Source organism: Stegostoma tigrinum, chromosome 23 (genome assembly GCF_030684315.1).
Source record: "Stegostoma tigrinum isolate sSteTig4 chromosome 23, sSteTig4.hap1, whole genome shotgun sequence".
Taxonomy (NCBI): domain Eukaryota; kingdom Metazoa; phylum Chordata; class Chondrichthyes; order Orectolobiformes; family Stegostomatidae; genus Stegostoma; species Stegostoma tigrinum.
In genome coordinates, this window is record NC_081376.1 from 50,537,128 (window position 1) to 50,562,194 (window position 25,067).

At 42.9% G+C, this 25,067-nt stretch overlaps 1 protein-coding gene across 2 annotated transcripts in view; it reads left to right on the plus strand.

Annotated features, from left to right (window-relative positions):
• The window catches only part of cpped1 (calcineurin-like phosphoesterase domain containing 1), a 185,075-nt gene that overhangs the window by 89,270 nt on the left and 70,738 nt on the right, over positions 1-25,067 (plus strand). The window lies entirely within an intron of this gene.

Consider the following 25,067-nt stretch of genomic DNA (forward strand, 5'->3'; position numbering starts at 1 on the left):
TTGATGCCTGTTTGCTTTGGTGGTGACATTTGACCTGAGCTGCAACTAAGTTTTTAACTATTTGGCCTGATATTTTAACCTTTAAGTTTTACTCATGCAGCCTCCAATATGCGCTTGCTTCTTTTTGAATTCTGACTCAAGATGTAGCCTGTCTTCTGTTCTTATAAACACAGTATATAGATGGCAAATTCAGTTCAATTTCTTGTCAATGGTATCCTTCAGGATGTTAATGGTGGGGGATAGTAACGCCATTGAATGTCATTGGTGGTGATATTGATACTCTTTTGATGAAGAAGGTTATTACCCGGCATTTGTTGCTACAAATGTTACTTGCCACTTGTCAGCCCAAAACTGGATGTTGTCTAGGTCTGTTGCAGTTGAACATGGACTGTTTCAGTATCTGAGGAGTCACAAAAATGTGCTCAATATAATGCAATCATCAGCAAACATCCCCAATTCTGACCTTATGATGGAGGGAATGTCAATGATGAAACAGCTGAAGGTTGAGATACAAGGCCCTCCTGCCTAGAACTGAGATAGCTGATCTCCAGCAGCCACGACCATTTTTCTTTGTGCCAGCTATGATGCCAATCAGCAGAGAGTTTTCTCCTGATTTCCGTTGACTCTGCTTTTGCTGGGGCTCCCTGATGCTGCACTCCATCAAATACAGCCTTGATGTCATTCTCACTTACCTCTTGAGTTCAACTGTTTTGCCCATCTTTGTACCGAGTCTGTATTGAGGCCAGGAGCTGAGTGGTCCTGGCGGAACCCAAACTGAGCATCACTGAGCAGGTTTCTGCTGAGCAGGTGCTGCAGGATAGCACTGTTGATGATGCCTTCCATCATTTTAATGATGATTGAACGTAAACTAATGGGAGTTGTTGGTTGGGGGTAATTGGAACTGCAGATGCTGGAGAATCCAAGATAATAAAATGTGAGGCTGGATGAACACAGCAGGCCAAGCAGCATCTCAGGAGCACAAAAGCTGACGTTTCGGGCCTAGACCCTTCATCAGAGAGGGGGATGGGGTGAGGGTTCTGGAATAAATAGGGAGAGAGGGGGAGGCGGACCGAAGATGGAGAGAAAAGAAGATAGGTGGAGAGACACCCCGCCCCCGCCACAACCGCCCAAAGAGGATCCCCCTCGTTCTCACACACCACCCCACCAACCTCCGGATACAACGCATCATTCTCCGACACTTCTGCCATCTACAATCCGACCCCACCACCCAAGACATTTTTCCATCCCCACCCCTGTCTGCTTTCCGGAGAGACCACTCTCTCCGTGACTCCCTTGTTCGCTCCACACTGCCCTCCAACGCCACCACACCCAGCATCTTCCCCTGCTACCGCCGGAAATGCTACACTTGCCCCCACACCTCCTCCCTCACCCCTATCCCAGGCCCCAAGATGACATTCCACATTAAGCAGAGGTTCACCTGCACCTCTGCCAATGTGGTATACTGCATCCACTGTACCCGGTGCGGCTACCTCTACATTGGGGAAACCAAGCGGAGGCTTGGGGACCGCTTTGCAGAACACCTCCGCTCAGTTCGCAATAAACAACTGCACCTCCCACTCGCAAACCATTTCCACTCCCCCTCCCATTCTCTAGATGACATGTCCATCATGGGCCTCCATGAGTGCCACAATGATGGCACCCGAAGGTTGCAGGAACAGCAACTCATATTCCGCTTGAGAACCCTGCAGCCTAATGGTATCAATGTGGACTTCACCAGTTTCAAAATCTCCCCTTCCCCCACCGCACCCCTAAACCAGCCCAGTTCGTCCCCTCCCCCCACTGCACCACACAACCAGCTCAGCTCTTCCCCTCCACCCACTGCATCCCAAAACCAGTCCAACATGTCTCTGCCTCCCTAACCTGTTCTTCCTCTCACCCATCCCTTCCTCCCACCCCAAGCTGCACCCCCATCTACCTACTAACCTCATCCCACCTCCTTGACCTGTCCGTCTTCCCTGGACTGACCTATCCCCTCCCTACCTCCCCACCTATACTCTCTCCACCTATCTTCTTTTCTCTCCATCTTCGGTCCGCCTCCCCCTCTCTCCCTATTTATTCCAGAACCCTCACCCCATCCCCCTCTCTGATGAAGGGTCTAGGCCCGAAACGTCAGCTTTTGTGCTCCTGAGATGCTGCTGGTCCTGCTGTGTTCATCCAGCCTCACATTTTATTATCTTGGAAGTTTTTGGTTGGGTTGGATTTATCCTGATTTTTGTGTACGGGACATCCCTGACTAATTTTCCACATTGTTGGTTGGATGCCTAAGTTGCAGCTGTGCTGGAATAGCTTGGCCAGTGATGTAGCAGGTTCTGGAGCACACACCTTCAGCACTATTGCTGGAATTTTGTCAGGGCCCATAACTTTTGCATTACCCACTGTTTCTGACTGCTTTTTGATATCACATGAAGTGAATCAAATTGGCTTATGATTGGCTTCTGTGTTGCTGGGGATCTCTGGAGGGGCCTTTGATAGATCATCTCCATTTGACATTTCTGGCTGAAGATTGTTGCAAATGTTTTTGTCCTTTGTACTGATGTGTTAGTCTCCCCTGTCATTGTAGGTGGAGGTAATGTAGAGCCTCCTCCAGAGAGCTGTTTAATTGTTTGCCATTGTTCATCGCTGGATGTGGCAGGATTACAATGCTTGGATCTGATTAAATTGTTGTGCAGTCACCTATCCCTGTTGTTCACTTGCAATCATCATGTTTTGTAACTTCAGTGGGTTGGTGGGCCTGGTGGTGCTGCTGACATCTTCTGCACTCTTCATTGAACTCCTGGTTTGATAGTCATGGTATACTGGGGGATATGTCAGGTCATGAGTTTGCAGACTATGTTGGAGTACAATTCTCCTGTTGTTGATGACCCACAGTGCTTCCTGGATGCTCAGTCTTGAGTTCCTTATGCCTTTTAGGACTCAACCATTTGGGTCAGTAGTCGACATTGCATTCTCTGACCTTGCCACCTTAGTGATTCCTCAAGTGGTGCACAACATGAAGGAGTGCCGATTCATCAGCTGAAGAGATGAGGAGAGTGGTATGTGATGATCTACAAGAATTTGCTTGCCCATGTTTAACCTCATGCAGTGAGATCTTGTGCGGTCCAGAGTTAATGTTGAGTACTCCCAGAGCAAGCCTCTCCCAAATATATACTATGGTGTTGCCTGGGATATTGCTTGTGAGGCATGATTTCATCATTATTTTAGAATGGCAGAATGGTCAGCACTGATACGGTGGGCCAAAGGGCTGTTCATGTGATACACTGTCCTGTGTCCTGTGTTCTATGACTATGACCGTCAGGCTTTTAACTTGAAGTCCCGTGGCATCAGATCAGTACAGAATATAGTATGAGAGAATCTTCCAATTTTGGCACAAGCCCCAAGAAGTTGGGAAGGTGGACTTTGCAGACTGAACTTTGCTGTTATCGTTTCTGTGCCATGAGTGGTTCACGTGGTTTCTTTCCTTTTTGAGCAGCTGATAGACCAGAATGGCTCGGAAGGCCTTTTCAGAGGGCATATTTCACCACATTCCTGTGGGCTAGAGTCACATGTAGTCCAGACTTGGTAAGGATGACATGTTTCTTCCCTAAGGGGCATTAGGTGAATCACATGGGTTTTTGTGATAATTATGCAAGGTCATTTGACTTATAATTCCAGATTTTTATTTGTTATGGTGGGATATGAACCCAAGTCCTTGGAGCAGTACTTGGATCTCTAGATTAATAGTTCTGACACTATGACTCCTGCCCACTTATCAAAAAAGATCATTCTTGTTGAATAATCTGAGTGATGTGGAAATCATTAGAATATACATTGAACTTGATTTGTTTACCATTTGACAATGAAGGAATAACCAGGCGAATGGCACCTCATATTGGTCCCATCTAACATTTGCAATTAAAGGCAATTTGCGCACCTGCATTGGGAATATGAGGTATGTTTACCATTTTGCCTATAATTAGGTTCTGCCTGCAGTAAGAAGTCAAAATCTCTGCACCCTCCCTAACATGGCTTTAAAGTTTCATTCCGATCTCACCTCACTATTATTAAGTTCACTTACTGAAGTATTAGAGAAAGACACATGCGGATGGAAGTTACTGGGTTTTATGTTATGCAAGAAGCATTGCTCACCTGTTGGCTTACAGGTAGTTTTCTTTGAGCTTAAAATATAGTAAGTAAGCCAAAGCAACAGAAACCCAACTTCAGAGATCATCGGGCCCCTGGGAAACTGCTTGACTCGATATTGTGCCTTGCTTAATACAGGAATTCCTGGCAGTCATTGAAAATTATAGTTATTTTCATTTGTAAATAATGGGTTGGGGCCCCCCAGCCAAAAATACTTCAGATGTCAATGGATAAGAAAATAGTGCCGGGTATAAATGGGAACCGAAAGAACTGCGGATGCTGTAAAGGTTGCTGGAAAAGCTCAGTAGGTCTGGCAGCATCTGTGAAGGAAAAAACAAAGTTAACCTTTCGGGTTCAGCTCTGCGGAAGGGTCACCAGACCCGAAACGTTAACTCTGTTTCTCCCTTCATAGATGCTACCAGACCTGCTGAGCTTTTCTCGCAACTTTGTGTTTGTTCCAGGGTATAAGTGGGATCGCTTATTCATGTTTCTCTTTTTGCAGTGATTCCCTTACCTTTAATACTTGCTAAAAATGTCAAATCATTGCAAAAAGAAAGACAGTTCATTTACCATTTTTTTGTGATTTGAATTTATAATAAACTGTCACATTTTCTCCCCCTGTCTCTGCTTCTTATTGTGAATCAGCTGCTGACCAGCGCAGTCCTATCTTTTTGCATAAACCTTAATGTTACATGCATTCCATCACTTGTCTAATCACGTTCATGTTTGTCTCTTTCAATAATTCTTTCCAGTTAATGACAATGTCAACTGACTGACAGTGGTGCACAGTTTATTATTTTCCCGTCCAAAATCCACCTCATCTCTTGTGCTAGTTCAAGGACCCAATTATTATTCTTGTCCAACTAATCTTCAGCATGTCTGTAGCTCTATTAATCAGATGTCTCCAGTTTTATGTAAGCATTCAAGGTCCTGATAAATGCTGTTACTTTTTAACACCAGCAATGTTTTCAGACTACACAGAAAATCTTTTAGGAAATTTATTTCCTATTTTAACAATTTTTTTCAATTACTTCAGCCATATGATACTACCTGGGTGAACAATATCACCCAGTTGCTCAGTTCCTGTATTGTTAAGTCACTTCTAGGAGGCCCATTCAGATCTTCATACTCTTTTAAAGCTGTTATCACACAGAAACTATATATTTATATATTTGTGATTTGCAGAAATAAAAAAAAGTGGCACTGTTGTCTTCTGCTTTGTGTTTTCTGTCTTTAGTGCAAGAGAGTAGAAATGACACAGATCACTCTCGCTGACATCAAAACTGTTTCAATGTTGAAGGGGGTAGTAAAGGAGAAATTTGAAAAGTCTGTCAGTTTCAAACAAAGCCATCAGTCCTTGGAGGACTTAGGATGAGCCTGCAATCTTCAAGGGTCTGGTATTTATATTTGAAATCAGAATTTTAAAACAATATCATAAAGAAAACTTCTGAGTGATTATTTGTGCAAAGCCTGTGTTAAAGACTACATTCGATTTAAGGTTTTAAAAATGTCATTGTTGCCATCTGATTTTTAGGCACACCATAATGAGTTATTGATGTATCAGAAACTTTGCCAAAGTTTAAATGGTAGTTTGTCACCAATTTTTGAAGAATAAATTCTAATTGCAGCTGATCAGTACAGTTTAGTTGAAAATTGTGCACCTAGTTGACTGTTAATGCGCTCATAAAACCATTATTACATTTAAGGAGACCGTATAGCTCTGGTTTTTGCTAGATCTGTGGAGTAATTTAGTATTCATTCTCTCTTATATTTAAGGCTCTGCAAGTTAAATTCCTTCAAGTGTCCACACAATTACTGTTTTACAACCATAGATTGTTGCCTGATTTCATGTGTTGTGACCTCAGTCATGAGTCTGTTTTGCAGTATCTCACTGAAAGACTTTTCAAAGGTTCCAAATATGTTATTTCTACTGCATTATCTGAATCTGCTGTTCCTGTGCTGCTTTTAATGAATTTTCAGTGACATATGTAGACCTGCTTACTTTTGTCTGTTTCATCTTCACCCATTTCAAGGTTCTCATGTACCTCTGTTTTCTGAGCTTATGCTACTTGAAATAGAAGGATTTACATTAAAATTTAGTGCTGTGGTATTGATGTCCAGACGAGCATATGAAATGTCATTATTCTGGCCCATTTTGAGCTGATGGAGGTCCATCATTGCTGCACCTAATGAAAATGAGCCTTTATTTTGTTATAACCTCTGATTTGTATGTGGTTTAATAGAAACCGTGCATTTCCAAGCAGTTAATTTTTTTTTCTTGAAGCAACAAAGAGGGTTAACAGAACTTTTTTGTGCTTTTGGATAACATGACAGAAGGATAAAAAGTTGACATCCATTAGCTTGTAATATTATTTGCTTTATTTCTATAATTTTTGATGCATTTTCCTGTCGTTTTTGGTTAGATACTCACGGTGTTCATATGCCAAAGGACGCTGAGACCATATGTGTATGTTCGGGTCCATTAAGACAGAGCACATTATGAGTGCACTCCATCTGACATGCTCAGACAGGGTTGAGAGTTAAGAAAATCAGTCTATCTTTGTACAGTATCTTTGCAGAAAGTCTGGCATAGGTGCCTCCTAATGACTAAATTCAAGTAATACTTCCCATAGATTGTCGTGAGTATGGTCTGACTTAGAACACCATTCTTGGGGCCTAAGTGAATACCAGGAACAAAATATAAACGCAGAAATGGGGTAACACAATGTACAAAAGGAGGGGGGAGGCAACAAGCCTTGTATCTTCCATTGTACTAACTGGATGAAGCTTTGATCTTAATCCATAGTGGAGCCAACATTAGTGTTTGTGTTTTTAAAAGCATACTTCTTAAAACTTACAAGAACTAGTAAAAAAAAATCTGGAAGCAGACTGTGAATTAAAGCAACTGTTGCTGAGTAATAGTATTTTTTCTGCCATATCAGCAGTCTTCGGGTTCAAACTGTACGCCAGGGAATAAAGGACAGCATCCAGGCTGACACTTCAGAGCAATAATCTGGTAGTGCTGCACAGTTGCAAGTACTTTTGTTCAGTCAGATGTCAAACTGAGACTCCATTTGCCTTCTCAATTGGATTTTCAAGACTTTGGGGTGCAATCGTGAAAAGAGGAAATGGGTTCAGACTGATGTTCAAGGTAATACTTAACTCTGAACTGACTTCCTTAACAGAGATTATTTGGTCAGGATCACATTGCTATTTGTGAGCTTGTTCCAAGTGCAAATTGACAGCCACTTTTCTGCACGACAGCAATGATTATTTTCCACAAGTGACTTCAGTAGCTTTGAAGTGCTTTGGATGTCCTGAGTTTGCAAAGAAACTATGTAAACAGAAATCTCTGAATAACCTAATCTATCAGTCATGGTGTATAGTTTTAATTTGTGCTTTTTATCCATGCCAAATTGCCCTGTGATTCAGAGAAATTGGGATTCTGTTCCAATAATTGTTTGCCAAATGTAGTGTTTTTCATAGTGAATGTAAAATTGTTTGCATTTGTCTCTTTCAATGATGTAGACCGACTTTGGAATCAAATGATGAGTGCACCAACAAAATTATTTTATTGCAAGTAAAACTATCATAACTCTTTCCAGTAAATGTTTACTTTTCAATGATTGATTTATCACTTTTTACATTGTAAAAAATAGGCTCATTGTGACTTGAACACTAAATGTCCAAAAATTAATCTGTAAATGAAAGTTGCCTCCTACCGAAATGATTGCCCTATAATTAATGTGGCTAAAGTCTTGTGAAAGCTAATGTGTAGCCCATTACAGTTAGTTAAGTTAGAACACTGCTGAGGTGATGGGTGGATGCTGAGTCAAAAACTGCTTAGATGCATCACTATTATTATTATCACTGTTGAAGACTGAGGAGGGAAGTGTTGTGATAGATAGGAATACGGACAACTGTGTAGTTTGTACAGAGAAACTGGGAAAAAGTCACACAGATGCACAATTTCACTTATATAATTGGAACTAGTGAATAGCTTAATGTTGATGTGAGACCTATTTTGTATCCCCCTGTGGTGCTAAACCAGTGAAAAATTACTTGCTGTCATACACAGTGGCGAAGGAGTGGAGAGGGCACATGGTCCTTTTCAAGAGTGAGCTGTCCTTTTCCAGAAATTCTTTTGTGCCTTTGGGAATACAAATGTCTTTTCTCTTCCCCTCAAAAAAGAGCCTTAACATTTGACCTTCATAGTGTTTGGAATATTTTAATTTTTTGAAAATAACTTAGGGGTACTTTGTGTCTTTTGATCAAACTTCAACAGTTTGTTTGATAGAGTTTCTAAATTTAGTTCAGCTTTCTAAATTGAATCCTCTTTAATACCTATATCATTCATTAATAACATTCAGATTGCAATCTCAGCACAACAGTTTGGAAGATTTACACCCAATAGTTCCAAAATACAGAATTTTACAATCTCACCCTTGAGAAATGAGTGCCGTGGAACTTAGCAAAGTGAGGAATGAAAGACACAGATAAAATTGCTGTCATTCATCCTTGATTGACTATCTTTTCAGAACTAAGTGAAATACCCAGAGTAGAAAAACCAAGAACCAAAATGGAGGGGAGTACAAAAGATGTTCATTTTTTAAAAATAGCTTCAACATTCTTCTGCATTCTACATTTTAAAAGTCTTTGGTTTCAGTTATCACAACCACTATCCTTTTTGTGGTTTGTGAGCTGTGAATTTGTATAATCAGTTTATAGCACCCTTCATAGTTTTCAAATGTTAGAATTTTTTTTTTAAAAAGCAAGTTTAATTCTTGACTAAGATAAATATTTGTTTATTACATAACTATTGAATGAAAATGAGATCAGTCTCCATTATCGTTGCAGACCTGGCTACTTTTTCTGAAGGAAAGATGTTGAAAACTTAGTCAGATCCAGCAGCTACATTGAGTTCTATAATTGAATAAATTGGAAGTTTGCCAATAGAGGTGGACTTAGCAAGATTTCAGCGAGAAATTTTGCAGTATCACGGAAGTGTTACTGAATAGGAGGAGATTATTTGGCCCATTATGCCTGCACCAGTTCTTTTTTGTTCTTCCTCCTCCTTCACTACGTCTGCAGTTAAGATTGTGCAGATTGCTGGACTTTTTGGAAGAATAGCAGTTGATTTCTGAATGCCTTCCTGCATCTGCTCTTCTAGCAGCAATTCTAGCAGCAGAGACAGTTTCCATGTCCACCTTCAAGACCCCAGCAACTGCTGAAACTCAAACTAAATCCCTGGCTCTGTCGAAACCTGACTCCGCCCATTCAGGCCACTTCTATTCTTTCAACTTTATATAAAAGAAGCCAAAGCCACACCAGCTGTTTACTTTACTGGCTTGGAGCAGGCACCTTTTTCACCTCGGTCTCAAACACTCTTCATTTTAAAAAAAACGGACCAAACACACCTCTTAAAGCCATAGTATTGCCACAGTTTGCATCTAGGGCGAGTTTGATCTATGTGACACGCATATACACCAGATTCATGAGAAGTTAATAATTTTTGGTTGAACATTGGGGATTAACCTTTACACAATATCAGCCATTATTTATGAATATATGGAGTATATGTACTGTGTTATGATAAAATATTTTGAGTGGGAGTTTGAAAACATGCATATTTGTTGTCATCGGCAATGAACCTATTCCATACCTCCCCAACATCCACTGAATGTGAATGAGTTGATCTGTGTTTTTTCAAATTGGTTTATTGTGTAATCAAATACAAGCACCTGAAAACATTATCAGCGATGGATGGTATTTTAATTACTGCCATCCTATCATCATTACAGGCATTAAGTAAATAATGTTCTATGAAAAGTGGTGTTATTTTTGATAGCAGTATCATGACAAGGCAAGTCAAATCACTGTATGATTTATTTGAAAACCAATACGAAGAAGTTTGCCTAGCACTTCTTCCTGAAGATTCTGCCCATTTAACGCAGGTCTTCTCCACTGTCCAAGTGCAACAGCCACTTAACTGACATTGAATTTAATTGTTATCTAAGAATCAAGTGCTCAGAAATATTTGACAAATTTTATTGTTTTCCATTATGCAGCTATTAATGTTCAGCTGGTTGATCCCAGTACCAAACAGCTTGACCACAAATTATTCACTCATCATTTAGAAAATTAGTACACTTTTGGTCAGGAAAAATGGACAAATGGACCTATATCAACATTACGGCCAGCCTAAAACATTTAGTTCTTGCCCCACCAATACATTGTGTACCATCTGCAAAATGCACTACAGCAATTTGCTAAACCTCTTTTTGCAAACATCTTTTTGACCCGAGGCTCTGCCTTCTGAAAGAATATGACAGCAGATGCACGGAAATACCAGCACCTACAAGTTCATATGCAAGCCAAGCATAACCCTGAGTTGGAAATGTTTGGGTGTTCCTTCATTCTTGCTTTGGCAGTATCCTGATTCTCCTGCTGGAGCAGTATGGTGGGTGCACTTGTCCAGATGGGCTGCAGAAGTTCAAGAAGGTGACTCATTATCATTTTGTTAAGGATAGGTAGAACAATACATATTGACCTTAACAGTAATGCCGACATGCCGCAGATTAATAATGAAAAGAAATTTTCTGATCTGAGGCTGTTGACAGAGAATTATTCATTGTCTATCGCTGCAGATGAAAAATGTTGCAAAAACCTTGTAGCACTACTGGAAACAGGTAAACAAAAGAAAATAATTTGGTTTGAAGTGCAGTGATAATGGGAACTGCAGATGCTGGAGAATCCAAGATAACAAAGTGTGAAGCTAGATGAACACAGCAGGCCCAGCAGAATCTCAGGAGCACAAAAGCTGACGTTTCGGGCCTAGACCCTTCATCAGAGAGGGGGATGGGGTGGGGGTTCTGGAATAAATAGGGAGAGAGGGGAAGGCGGACCGAAGATGGAGAGAAAAGAAGATAGGTGGAGAGGAGAGTATAGGTGGGGAGGCAGCGAGGGGATAGGTCAGTCCAGGGAAGACGGACAGGTCAAGGAGGTGGGATGAGGTTAGTAGGTAGGAGATGGAGGTGGGGCTTGGGGTGGGAGGAAGGTTCACCTGCACATCTGCCAATGTGGTATACTGCATCCACTGTACCCGGTGTGGCTTCCTCTACATTGGGGAAACCAAGCGGAGGCTTGGGGACCGCTTTGCAGAACACCTCCGCTTGGTTCGCAATAAACAACTGCACCTCCCACTCGCAAACCATTTCCACTCCCCCTCCCATTCTCTAGATGACATGTCCATCATGGGCCTCCATGAGTGCCACAATGATGCCACCCGAAGGTTGCAGGAACAGCAACTCATATTCCGCTTGAGAACCCTGCAGCCCAATGGTATCAATGTGGACTTCACCAGCTTCAAAATCTCCCCTTCCCCCACCGCATCCCAAAACCAGCCCAGTTCTTCACATCCCCCCCACTGCACCACACAACCAGCCCAGCTCTTCCCCGCCACCCACTGCATCCCAAAACCAGTCCAACCTGTCTCTGCCTCCTTAACCTGTTCTTCCTCTCACCCATCCCTTCCTCCCACCCCAAGCCGCACCTGCATCTCCTACCTACTAACCTCATCCCACCTCCTTGACCTGTCCGTCTTCCCTGGACTGACCTATCCCCTCCCTACCTCCCCACCTATACTCTCCTCTCTACCTATCTTCTTTTCTCTCCATCTTCGGTCCGCCTCCCCCTCTCTCCCTATTTATTCCATAACCCTCACCCCATCCCCCTTTCTGATGAAGGGTCTAGGCCCAAAACGTCAGCTTTTGTGCTCCTGAGATGCTGCTTGGCCTGCTGTGTTCATCCAGCCTCACATTTCATTATATTGGTTTGAAGTGCAGTTGTGCTGAGAAACCACATATCTTTTCTTTAGTCATTCAGCAGTACACAATCTAGTTCAATATATAAGACATGAATAACTGAATTTAGGACTTTGATGTAACCTGTTTCACTTTGTAGGAATTTGCCACTTTTAGAAGAATTCTTAGCGTTCAAGCACCTCCTTGGCCTTGCCACTCTATCTCTGTGAACTTCTTCAGCTATATGTCTCTATGATCCTGCAACTCTGGCTGCTTATGCTTCCCAATTTCATTCATTCTGCCATTGATGGTTGTGCCTTTAGCTATCCAGGTTTTAAGTTCTGGAACTTTCTCCCTAAACTTCTCAGCCGTTTGAGATACTGCTTCAAATCTACTTCTTCGACTAAGTGTTTGGTTACCTGTCCCAGTATTTTTTTTCTTTTGGCTTAGTGTCCGTTTTTGTCTGGTTACACTTGTTGTGAACATAGGCCCAATAGTAGCCATTCAGCCCATCGAGGCTGGACACTGATCAATTTGGCCAAAGCTGACTGAACACCTTTAATACCTTTTATTCACCTGAACCCATAACTGGTAATCAGAAATCTATCAATCACTACGATAAACATACTGGAAGACTGAGCCTCCACAAACTGCTGTAGTAGAAAATTCCAATGATTCACAACTATCTGAGTAAAGAAATTCTTCCAAATCTCAGACGTAATTGACTTCTCTTTTACTTATAAACTGTACACAGTACCCCCCACCCACCCAATCCTTCCATTTTGAATTCCCAATGAAGGGAAATCATCTTATCTGCATCTACCCTTTTAACTATTTTGTAATCTTCAATTATATCACCTCTCATTCTTTAAAACTCTAGAGAATACAGGTTCAGTTTACCCAGTCACACTCTTTATAGGGAATAAGTCCAATGGACTCTTGTTACATTCCATCTATTACAATGATATTTCATGAAATAGGAAGAGCAAAACTGTGCACAGTGCCCTCGGTGCAGTCTGTCCAAGCTCCAGTACATTATGTAGTCTATATGCAGATTAAAGTCACCCATGATAATTGTGTTGCCCATACTGTATGATTCTCTCTACTCCTGATTCATGCCATGGTCCTACTCTACCACTACTATTTGGTGGCCAGTGTCTGCTTCCCTTTGCTATTTTCTAGCTCTACCCAAACAGATTGCAAATATTGTTCTTACAATCTAGGTTTCATCCTTTCTAATGTGCCCATCCCATCCTTATTATCAGTGTAATACCACCTCCATTATGTTTCTCGTATGTTCTTCCTAAACGCTGAGTGTGCTTGAATATTCATTTCCCAGTCTTCATCCCATGCAGCTATGTTTCTGTAATAGTAATTAGATTATCCATGTAACTTTGCCATTTTCTCACACCATTCCACTTGCAAAGCGTATAAAAGTTTTTTTTATTGAATCCCTACAGTGTGGAAACAGGCTCTTTGGCTCAATAAGCCCACACCAACCCTCAGAGCATCCCACCCAGACCCATTCCCCTGTAACCCACCTACTCTACATATCCCTGAACACTATGGCCAATTTAGCATGGCCAATCCACCAAGCCTGCACATCTTTGGACTGTGGGAGGAAACCCGAGCACCTGGAGGAAACCTTCGCAGACATGGGGAGAATGTGCAAACTCCACACAGACGGTCATCCGAGGATCTAATTGAACCCGGGCCCCTGACGCTGTGAGGCAGCAGTGCTAACCACTGAGCCACTGTGCTGCCTCAAATTGCAATATTTTCTTAATTGGAAGGTTATATTCTTATTGAATTACTTATTCAGGCTTTCCACCTCCTAATACATGAACCATGGAAATGTTGCTCATTGTTAAACAGAAACATTACTGTGTTGTCAAAAGAGCTGAATTCCGCTATAATGTATCATATTGGATGAAATCAACTGTTATAATGGAACATCTGGAAAACATGTTTTATGCTATTCCATGCAGATAAGACAAACATTTTTTAAAAATTCTTAATGGTACTGTGGTAGAAAAACACCCGGAGATGCGGAGAGTTCCTCAAGAAGATGATCCTTTATTTGCAAATAAAAGCCGTGACAATCCAGAAGCATTTCTAGAATGCCCCCGAGTCTTTTGGGCTTACGTTTCTGATATCATTGCGTTATTGTGCTCTTGTTAAGCTTATTAGCATGCCCAAACGTGTTAGTCCGAGTTATCTTGCAGCAACCCAATGGCATTAGTTTGTGTTATCTTTCTACTTCTGCCACTTTGGTCTTTTTCTTCTTCTACTTAATTCATAATATAATGACTATATCTTGCCACAATGGTTTCTCTGCTTCAGACTTATCTCTAATTTATTCTATTATAATTAGATGTTTACTGCTATCTCTGCCACAATGGTCTTCAACCCTAAAGTGGCCTCACTACCTCATACTAGTATTTATCTTATCTGTCACATGTCGCATTCACCCTAAACATGCTGGTACGGGTGCCTAACCTAATTAGTCTACTTGACTAATCTAATCATACAACCATTGTTCTATGCTTATCTATACTCGACTGTGTATACTATAGTTGACTGTGCTGAGCTAGTTTAATGACTTTTGACCCTTGTCCTGTTTCCCCTTCCTGTCACATTATGCTTAATGTATAGTGAAGCTGGATGAACACAGCAGGACAAGCAGCATCTCAGGAGCACAAAAGCTGACGTTTCGGGCCTAGACCCTTCATCAGAGAGGTCTAGGCCCGAAACGTCAGCTTTTGTGCTCCTGAGATGCTGCTTGGCCTGCTGTGTTCATCCAGCTTCACACTTTATTATCTTGGATTCTCTAGCATCTGCAGTTCCCATTATCACATGCTTAATGTATAGTTGTTTGACTGAGGTAGCCTTTTACAGCCTCTTACTATTCTGCCAGTGTTCACATTTTATTTTCCATATTCCCCCCTTTGAGACCTACAGATCTCACCTAGCGAAGGAAACCAACAAGTATAGATCTCTGGATTCCAATCAAGGTTCACCAGGTTTCAATGTGGACCAGATAATTTCAGAGTCTGCTCCTTACTGGGTTCCTCCTCTGCCCTGGGGTCTTCTGAGCCAAAAACCTGTCCTGTAATTGCTTAGAACAGGGAAGAAGACTCAAGGCCCCTTACATTCTACTGCTCGCGCATTCTTCAATTGCAGGAGGTGCGGTCGGATATGTTTCCTGCACCGATGCGAATGCTGAATTGTAGTAGTAGCATGGTGATTTCCAGTCATATGAAAAGGTGTGTCCAGCGATCGACGAGATAGCCACCAGCTGCCGTGTAGTAATGCGTACTAGAAAAGACTTAACGAGAGGAAAAGCACAAAGGCAACAAGTAACACAGCACCTATAATAATTCCTATCCTAAGGAACCATGCTGCCCATGCTCCCAATACATTATTCAGCCAGTCAAAGGCCTGATGGCCAAACCCTGCATTTTCCTTCAGTTCCTGCCTTAAGTTCTTCAGCTTCTCCACTGCTTTAGTGAATGAACCTCCGGGGCTGGTGTTGTTTGGTATAAAGGTACAACAGTGTTGCCTAAACATCACACAAACCCTGCCTTTTTCAGCTAGTATCCAATCTATAGCCTTTCTGTTCTGCCATGTCATTCTAGTGGTGGCATCTAGTTGTTCCCCCAAGGCTTCAAGGGCAGCATCAGTATAATTAATAAATCTTTGCTGATTGTAATAAATGTAATTAATCCATTCAGCGTTCTTACTAATTCCTATCACCGGTATAAGAGCTTCCCAGCCTGCAGTGATCTCATTACGAGCCTTGAATTCATTAGGGATGCCTCTGGGCTGCCCTATACTATCAGGGTCAGGGACATATCGCCGTTTGGAGTGGCATATGGCAGACTGTGTTGATGTGCCAAACCGGGCATGCGGTGACATAGCAACCTCATGCAGAAGCATTACGTGGGCACAGCTGCCACTCCAGTCTATGGGTAGAGTTGGACGCAGCCCTCCTTTCTTAGCACATAGCCAACATGTGTCTGCCAGTGGAATAAGTTGAGAACTTGAAACAGCCCAAATGTGGTTTCTACCTCAATTTCAATTGTATTCCCACAGAACCCTGTAAAATAGCCTACTGATCGAGAACCATTTCGCTGGAAGCACTCAAAACTCAGTCCCTCCTGTATTTTAAAAGCTGTCATAGGGAACATGTGGTTGGCCTTACTGGTGAACCATGGGGTGCTGTAGCCGCACCATCGACGAAATTGTTGCTTTTCCATTTCAGTTTGTTGATAAAATGTGGAGGCTTGAAGAAGGAGACACCAGAAGGGGCAGTGAAATTGAGTATAAACTGATGTATTATTTGGATTAAGGGGTCGGCTAGAATGTTGCACTCGCCACCGGTCACAAGTGGTTGAATTATATGGCATGGGGACAACATAAAATGAACAGTTGCCTTAGTGCATAGAAAGCAATCTTGTCTGGTCATCATTACAGCCATATAATTTGCCCACTGATACCAGTGATTATTGCGAGCCCTCATCCGTGTTAAGGATGCTAGATCAGAAATTCTACCTTCCCGGTGCCCTCCAACCTAATCAACCTCAGCACTACCAGGCCAGGTCATCCAAGTTGATAGTCCCAAAGTCTGAGTATCCGCAGTCAGCACTGGAGGGCGGGTCACCGGGGCCTCCCCCATACCTCCTTCATCCCCATTGTCAGGAGAAGGGCTGCCCTCCACATCCCCAGGGCTATCATTCCCTGATTGGTCAGTGTTCTCAAAGTCTGTCTCTGTACCTTGTTCGGGATCCTGCTGTGGAGCCTCGTCCCCTTGTGCTGACTCAAAATTCTGGTGTGGGGTGCTATCACCTCATGCTGACTCAGAATCTTGGGCTGGAGGACTATCACCTTGTACTGGCTCAGGGAACTACAGTGTGGGGCTATCTTCTTGTGCTAATTCAGAACTTTCCTCTTGTCCACTTCCCTCAGCCTCACTCTCACTTACCTCCTCCCCCGTGTCAGCATGTGCCGGTGGGACAGCTTTGGTACAGTGATTAAGGTCGTACCATACAGTCCTTCCTTCCACTCGAACAGCAGTGGGTGTTGCTTTGGTCACTGTGAAAGGTCCCTCTCTTGGCTCATTCCATCGTCGGCAGAACGCTCGTACGTACACCAAGTCCCCGGGCTTAATAGGTCCTTCTTCAGTATCGAGCGCTGGTTCTTTCTGTTTCTGCATGTGGATAGACTCACGCATCATGGTTAGTTGCTGCATATATCTCAATTTCTAGACTCAATTGCTCCAGACTGGGCCCTTCATAGGGGCCCCTCCATTTGTGTTCTGGCATCGGTCTCCCTGTTAGCATCTCATGCGGTGTTAAATTGGTCATGCGGTTAGTCTGCATGCGATAACTCATTAACGGCAGCGACAGCGCATCGACCCAATTAAGGTTGGTACTTGCACAAATTTTATTCAATTTAGCTTTTAATGTTCCATTAATCCTTTTTACCATTCCTTGCGACTGACGATGATATACATAGCCAAACCTCTGCTTAATCCTCAGTGCCTGCCGCACCAACTTCACTACTTTCTGGATGAACTAATTTCTGAAGGAATACCAAACCTTGGGATCACTTCATTCGTCAAAAACTTCACGACCGTTGCTGCTCCTACATCCTTAGATGGAACTGCTTCAACCCACCTGCTAAATCTATCAATCACCACCAGCATGTATCTCTTTCCTCTTACCCTCTTTATAATGTCCACATAGTCAATCACCAAATGCTTAAATGGTCCTTCAGGTACTGGTGTGTGTCCCATGGGGGTTGTTATCCCCTTCCTGATGTTATATTGTGCAAACACCTCACATTGCGACAGTACATAGTCCACTGAGGCCTGTAGATAAGGTGACCAGAAACCATCCCGTTTTATGTTCCTCATCACTTCTCCTCTTGCACAGTGATCCAATCCATGTGCTTCTGAAATAAGAACTGGGCACCACCCATAACCCACTCTCAGTGGTCCACAAACCATTCTGATTACGTTTGGCCCATCTTTGCTTCCATAGTGTCTGTTCTGCAAGGGTTGCCCTCCCCTGTATGTCTATAAGATCCTCTATTGTTGGCTCTGGATCTAATTGCACCTGGGGAGCAATTATAGCTGAAGAGCATCGTGAAGTTATTCTGGTCGCCTCATTGACTGCCTGATTGCCTTTTATTACCATTTCGTCTCCTTTCCTGTGTGCCTGGCACTTGATGAATGGCCAGTGCTCTGGGTTTCATCATGGCTGCTGTTAGCTCTTGTATCTGTTGATAAAGCTGTTTAGGTTCCCCATTACTTTTCTTAAAGCCTCTTTGTTTCTACACTGCCCCAAACAATACTCCATGCGCATAGGCCGAATCAGTATATATGTCAGCTTTTTTGCCTGCCATCATCTCACATGCCGATGTTAATGCCTTAATTTCTGCTAATGGGGCTGAACAAGGTTGTGGACACGACTCAAGCTTAATTGTTCTGAACTGAGACTGATCCTGTCTGACAACTGAATATCCTGAATGATTCCCATTGTCCCTATATAGTCCCTATAACAAGAGCCATCCACAAATAGAACCTCTTTATCCTCATCAGGCTGTGGCTCAGACTGCAGGTCAGCCCTTAATTTAGCAAACGTAGTCACTTCCCTTATGCAGTCATGAGGCTCCCCTTCACCTTCTACTGGAACATAGTCTGCTATGTTTTTTGTAGTGCACCTCTGTATAGTCACATCTGGAAATGTCAATAACATTCGATATGCCAGTACTCTAGCTGGTGTCAGTACAAACTTGCCTTTCTCTAAGAGTTCTGCTACCTTGTGATGCATGTGCAAAGCAACAGGATATCCCATTGTCACTGAGAATGCTTTTTCATACGCAAAATAAACCGCTGCTAGCCCCTGGTAGCACGGTGGATAACCCTGAGCCACCTCATCTAATCGAGTTCTATAATAGGCAGTTGGTTACCTAGACCTTCCTACGCTTGTCTCCTGCATAAGTACTGCAGCAGCGTATCCTTCCCATCTGTTTGACACACACAAGTGAAATAGCTTGTCATAGTCAGGTAGGGCTAATGTTGAGGCTGACATCAAAGCCCGTTTAAGGGTATTGAACGTAGTCCCTGCCTCCTCACTCCATTGCAACATTCCTTTCAAATATGAATGTCCCACTTCTTTCTTCATCTTTCTTAGAAGTGCTGCAGCATATCCCTCAATCCAATCTGAGCTAAATCCTGTCATACCCAAAAACGTCATCATCTGTCCTTCTGTCTCAGGCCTCAGAGTTTTAACAATGGCCTCAATCTGGTCAGGTGCAATTGCTTTAGTACCCCTTGAGATTAGTCTGCCCAAATACTCAACCTGCTGCTGACAAAACTGAAGTTTTTTCCTAGACACCTTATGTCCTCCATCTGCCAGTTTTCTCAGCAGGAGGAGGTGTCCTGCTCACACTGTTCCCAACTGTTCAAACAGACAAGTAAATCATCTACATACTGTAGCAGTGTGGTCTGTATTAACAGATCTCCTAACTCTGCCCTCAGTGTCTGTTTAAAGACATGTGGAGAGTGCTTGAACCCTTGTGGGATCCTAGTGTATGTCTATTGTTGACCTTCATAGGTAAATGCAAAACAAATACTGACAATGTTCTGCTAGAGGAATGTTAAAGAAAGCAGAACATAAATCAACAGCTGAAAACCTCCCTGCCTGAGGAGGTATATTAGTCAACAATGTATGCGGATTCGGGAGTTCTGCAGGCCAGTCCTCCACTACCTCGTTGACTGCTCTTAGATCATGTACTAGCCTCCATTTTGTTCCATCTGCTTTCAGAATTGGTAACAAAGGGGTGTTACAAGGGCTGTTTGTCCTTATAAGAACCTCTGACTCCAGCAGCCCTGGGATTGTTGCTGCTATTCCTGCTATCGCTTCCTGTTTCAAGGGATGCTGTGGTCGCTGAGGCAGATTGGCTCCTGGCTTTACCTTTACTTCCACTGGTCTAACTGATTTCACTTTTCCCACATCAGTAACATGACCTGACTTAAAATAGTCGGTAACGTATCCAATTGCAGATCAGCCTGTTGTCTGTTCTTTTCTACTGTCACTGGCATACTCCTTTGGGGGGGGTCACTGTGACTTCCTTCGCATTCTCTATCATATTGCTGCATGCCATGACCCTAATGTAGCTGCCATCCCTAGAATCCCATACTCCCGGTGTCAGCACATACCACTCCTGAACTGATTCTTCTTGCTCAGACGTAACCCCTAAGTCCTTGGATTGATATCCCTCATTCACTAATAATGTCACATGAGGTGCAGCACCTGGCACACTATACCATTCATTCAGAAACTCATTTCGTTTTATCTGTAAGATCGCTCCCTGCTCTCCTATTATTATTGCCTTACCACTCAGTTGCTGTGGAACAACCTAGACTACACCTCCTCCCACCCACCCTCCTGCAAAAATTTCATCCCCTATTCCCAATTCCTCCGCCTCTGCCGCATCTGCTCCCAGGATGAGGCATTCCACTCCCACAAATCCCAGCTGTCCACATCCTTCAAGGACCACAACTTTCCCCCCGCAGTGGTCGAGAACGCCCTTGACCGCATCTCCCGCATTTCCCGCAACACATCCCTCACACCCCGCCCCTGCCACAACCGCCCCCAGAGGATCCCCCTCGTTCTCACATGCCACCCCACCAATCTCTGGATACAACGTATCATCCTCCGACACTTCCGCCATCTACAATGCGACCCCACCACCCAAGCTATTTTTCCATCCTCACCCTTGTCTGCCTTCCGGAGAGACCACTCTCTCCGCAACTCCCTTGTCCGCTCCACACTCCCCTCCAACCCCACCACACCCGGCACCTTCCCCTGCAACCACAGGAAGTGCTACACTTGCCCCCACACCTCCTCCTTCACCCCCTATCCCAGGCCCCAAGATGACCTTCCATATCAAGCAGATGTTCACCTGCAAATCTGCCAATGTGGTATATTGTATCCATTGCACCCAGTGTGGCTTCCTCTACATTGGGTAAACCAAGCGGAGGCTTGGGGACCGCTTTGCAGAACACCTCCGCTTTGTTCGCAACAAACAACTGCACCTCCCAGTCACGAACCATTTCACCTCCCCCTCCCATTCCTCAGACGACATGTCCATCATTGGCCTCCATGAGTGCCACAATGATGCCACCCGAAGGTTGCAGGAACAGCTTGGGAACCCTGCAGCCCAATGGTATCAATGTGGACTTCACCAGCTTCAAAATCTCCCCTTCCCCCACCGCATCCCAAAACCAGCCCAGTTCTTCCTCTCCCCCCACTGCATCCCAAAACCAGCCCAGCCTGTCTCTGCTTCCCTAACCTGTTCTTCCTCTCACCCATCCCTTCCTCCCACCACAAGCCGCACCTCCATTTCCTACCTACCACCTCATCCCGCCTCCTTGACCTGTCCATCTTCCTTGGACTGACCTATCCCCTTCCTACCTCCTCACCTATACTCTCCTCTCTACCTATCTTGTTTTCTCTCCATCTTCGGTCCGCCTCCCTCTCTCTCCCTATTTATTCCAGAACCCTCTCCCCATCCCCCTCTCTGAAGGGTCTAGGCCCGAAACGTGAGCTTTTGTGCTCCTGAGATGCTGCTTGGCCTGCTATGTTCATCCAGCTCTGCACTTTGTTAACTTCCTGATGGCACCTTCTTTCTAGATCTTTATCTTGAGCTTCATCAAATATTACTGTACAATGCTGCTCGGACCTGGGCGACTTTGCCCTGGGCAGTATTGTTAACACTTCCGCTTCCCACTTCTTCCAGATTTTCTGAATGTCATCTGCTATGTCACCTATCCAGTATACACTGGCATCTTTTTCGTCCTGCAATACTAGTTGTGTGTTAGCCTTTTCTACACTCAAACCTTGCTGCGTACATTCTAATAACACCTCTAATTTTAGCAAGGCATCTCTACCTAACAAATTTATTGGTGTTTCTTTCAATACTAGTATTGACAAGACTATTTCCCTGCCATCCATTTCCAATAGTACAGGAGCTGTAAATTGAGTTAACTGTGATTTCCCCGAGAACCCTATTGTTTTAGCAAACTTGTTAGACATGGGAAGGTGAGAGCCATAATGCAGTTGTAAGCATGTATATGTAGCCTCAGTATCTATCATCGCTGGAGTCTGCTGCCCCTCTATGTTAACCTGTACAATTGGTTCTTGGATAGCCTCCCACGTTACTACAGGGTAGTGACCCTTCCCATACAGGTCCTCGGGGCACCCCTAGTACGTCCTATACGGATTGACAGGCCCTGCTGGGCCTGAAGTTGTCTGGGGTGCAGCTGCCTGGGGTTCCCGCTGATGAGGCCTATTGTAAGGTGGCATGGCCTTTTGTAGATTTAAAGTAATTAGCAAAAGAAGCAAAAGTGATCTGAGAAAAGTATTTTTTTCCGTTCGGCATCTGATTACTGTAGTGGAGGCAGGTTCAACAGGGATTTATTAGTGAATGACATGTTACAGCGAGAAGTTGAGATAATGCCATTAGGCAGATTGCTCATTCAGATGCCTGTCTGTGATGGGCTGAGTGGCCACCACCCACAGTATGCCAATTGTATGATTCTGTGATGTTTGATTTCAGTGATAACTGACCGTGGGCCGTACCAGATTTTGAAGAACAAGGCTAGGTGAATAAAAAACAACCAATCTGAGATCACTAACTTTGTGTCACAGCAAAATGTAAATTTTATTTCATCTGGGTGATGATTAGGCTGACCATTTAATGGAGCACTGCTGTAGATATTTCATTACAAAATTTCTTCTTTCCTATCCTTCCTCCCACAGCCTTCCTCTTGTAAAATCAGTCCAAAATTATATTTTCATATGTTAAAACCTTGTGTCGCCTTCCAATGGCTTCATTATTGTGGCTGAACAATCCAAGATTTTCCAGTGCAGAATTTTGCCGCAGTTTGGCTGCTTCAGTGAAGATTCATGGAGGGTTTCTCTCTAAGAGCTCTAGTGATTTATGTCATATAATCCTCCGATGCTCATTTTCCTACAAATGCACCACACACCTATGGCACTAAACTTGCACTATCTTGCACTGACAAGTGACGGAAATGCTCACTGTTGCGGGGATCTTCTGGGGGATTTGTGCCACTAGTGCCATAATTAAGCCTTGTGCACCAGATGTATCCAGACAGGAATAGGTCTTCACAGCAGATATTGTCAGAGGGAAATGAATAAGAAAAGTTTCTGAGGGCACTTAGGTGGCACAAGTGATACTTCATTGGAAATGAAAGGTCATATTTGTAAATGCATTACTACTTTACATCGTCAGCTGTCTGACCAACTGTCATTGTAACGACACCTACAAGAATGAAGCTATAGAGGCTACTTGTGCTTAGTGTCATACCATGTCATAACCCTGCCTGAAAGATTTTGCTGCTGTCAGTGGTCTCTAAAGTGTGCTATTGAAATGGTGAGTGGTGTACAAGTGAGTCCAGAGTGTGCCATGATAATGTGATGAAGCTGGTACATGTGTGATACCAACCTTCATAGATAGCTGTTGCAGGTGATTGCTGCCCATGGAATGTACTTGGAGAAGTTGGGGACTGGTGATCAGGATGGGCACGCTTGGAGGAGCAAACAATAAGCTACAAATGCCAGGTACCTGCTCAGACGTTGTTGGAAATTCTTGCCATCTAGCTGCTCTCCATTGCCTGGGAAAATAGCAAACAATGTGCAAATGAAGCAAGGTTAGGTAACAATTAGATGGTAATGAAAGTAGGTCTCTTGCTACTCACTTGTGAGTTTCTCATTGGGCATTAAACGGCAGATTGAGAAATTAGAGTGACAAAACCCTGGGATGGGAAAAGATGGGATTGAAGAAGATCCTTAGATGTTGTGAGAGATAAAATGCGATTTGGGAGGAATTTTTAGAAAATAAGACTAGGGCTATCTTAAGATGGTAGAGCAATGGGAGTGACATTAAAAAGAAATGCAAGAGTAGAAAAGCCGGCAGCTGCAGGACCAAAAAGATCCAGAGACTTGGTGAGACGAAATGTTATCAGATCTGAAGATGAAGAGTTTAAAACAAAAATTGATCACTTTTATTTTTGCACTAAAATTGGAGAGTGTAATGGTTTTCAACTTCTAATAATAACTTGGGGATTAAAATTGTTGAAAAATATTTGAACACAAATCAATATTAGTTGATTAGAAAAAAATTGTAATTGGTGAAACATTTGTCTGAAGCCCTGGGCAAGAAAAATATACTTGCTGAACTAAAACGGCACTTTTGGAAAACAAGGGATAACAATTATGTAACAGAAGCCAGCTTTTTTAATATAACGAAATGTGAGGCTGGATGAACACAGCAGGCCCAGCAGCATCTCAGGAGCACAAAAGCTGACGTTTGGTGTTTTTGGTTCAAATGCTAAAGGAACAAAATCCATAACAATGTGAAGGCTAAGAATGATAGCAATCAAATTTGTCAGCAAACATAAATTATCTTTTAGCAGGCACCATATTCACTGTGTTAGATTTAATTTTTACTTATGTATTCTGTCAACATTCTGTACTAAAAGAATAAAATACACATCTTACTTGAGTATTTTTTAAAACTGTTCAGTAATTTAAAAGTAATTATTCATGATTATACATATTTACTATTTTTAATTTCAATGTTCCAATTCATGTGCATTTTGAAATTACTTGCTAAGTAAATGCTATTATATTTTCTACACCAAATAGTCTAACAACATTACAACAGTTCTGTAATCTGCACACGGCATACGTGATGTTGAACAAAATATTTTATAAAGCAACACAGTGGCAGTCCTTATTGGTGTTCTGACATACAGTTAGTAATATAACCAATATTCCCTTGAGGCAATGCAATAATATGAAATATACCGTACAGTCCATCATCAGATTGTACACCATTAATGGAAACATTGATCACAGCCTTTCACTGTGGCAAGCCATTTATGTAATTCGGATGAGATCACATCATCTGGAGAACGGATGCAATGGGTATTACGTGTGAAGACATTAATTTCTATCGCAAAATGGGAAATCTACTGCATTGAGAGTGGAAATCTTGCAAGATAGTTTCTCAGTTATGGGTATGAAT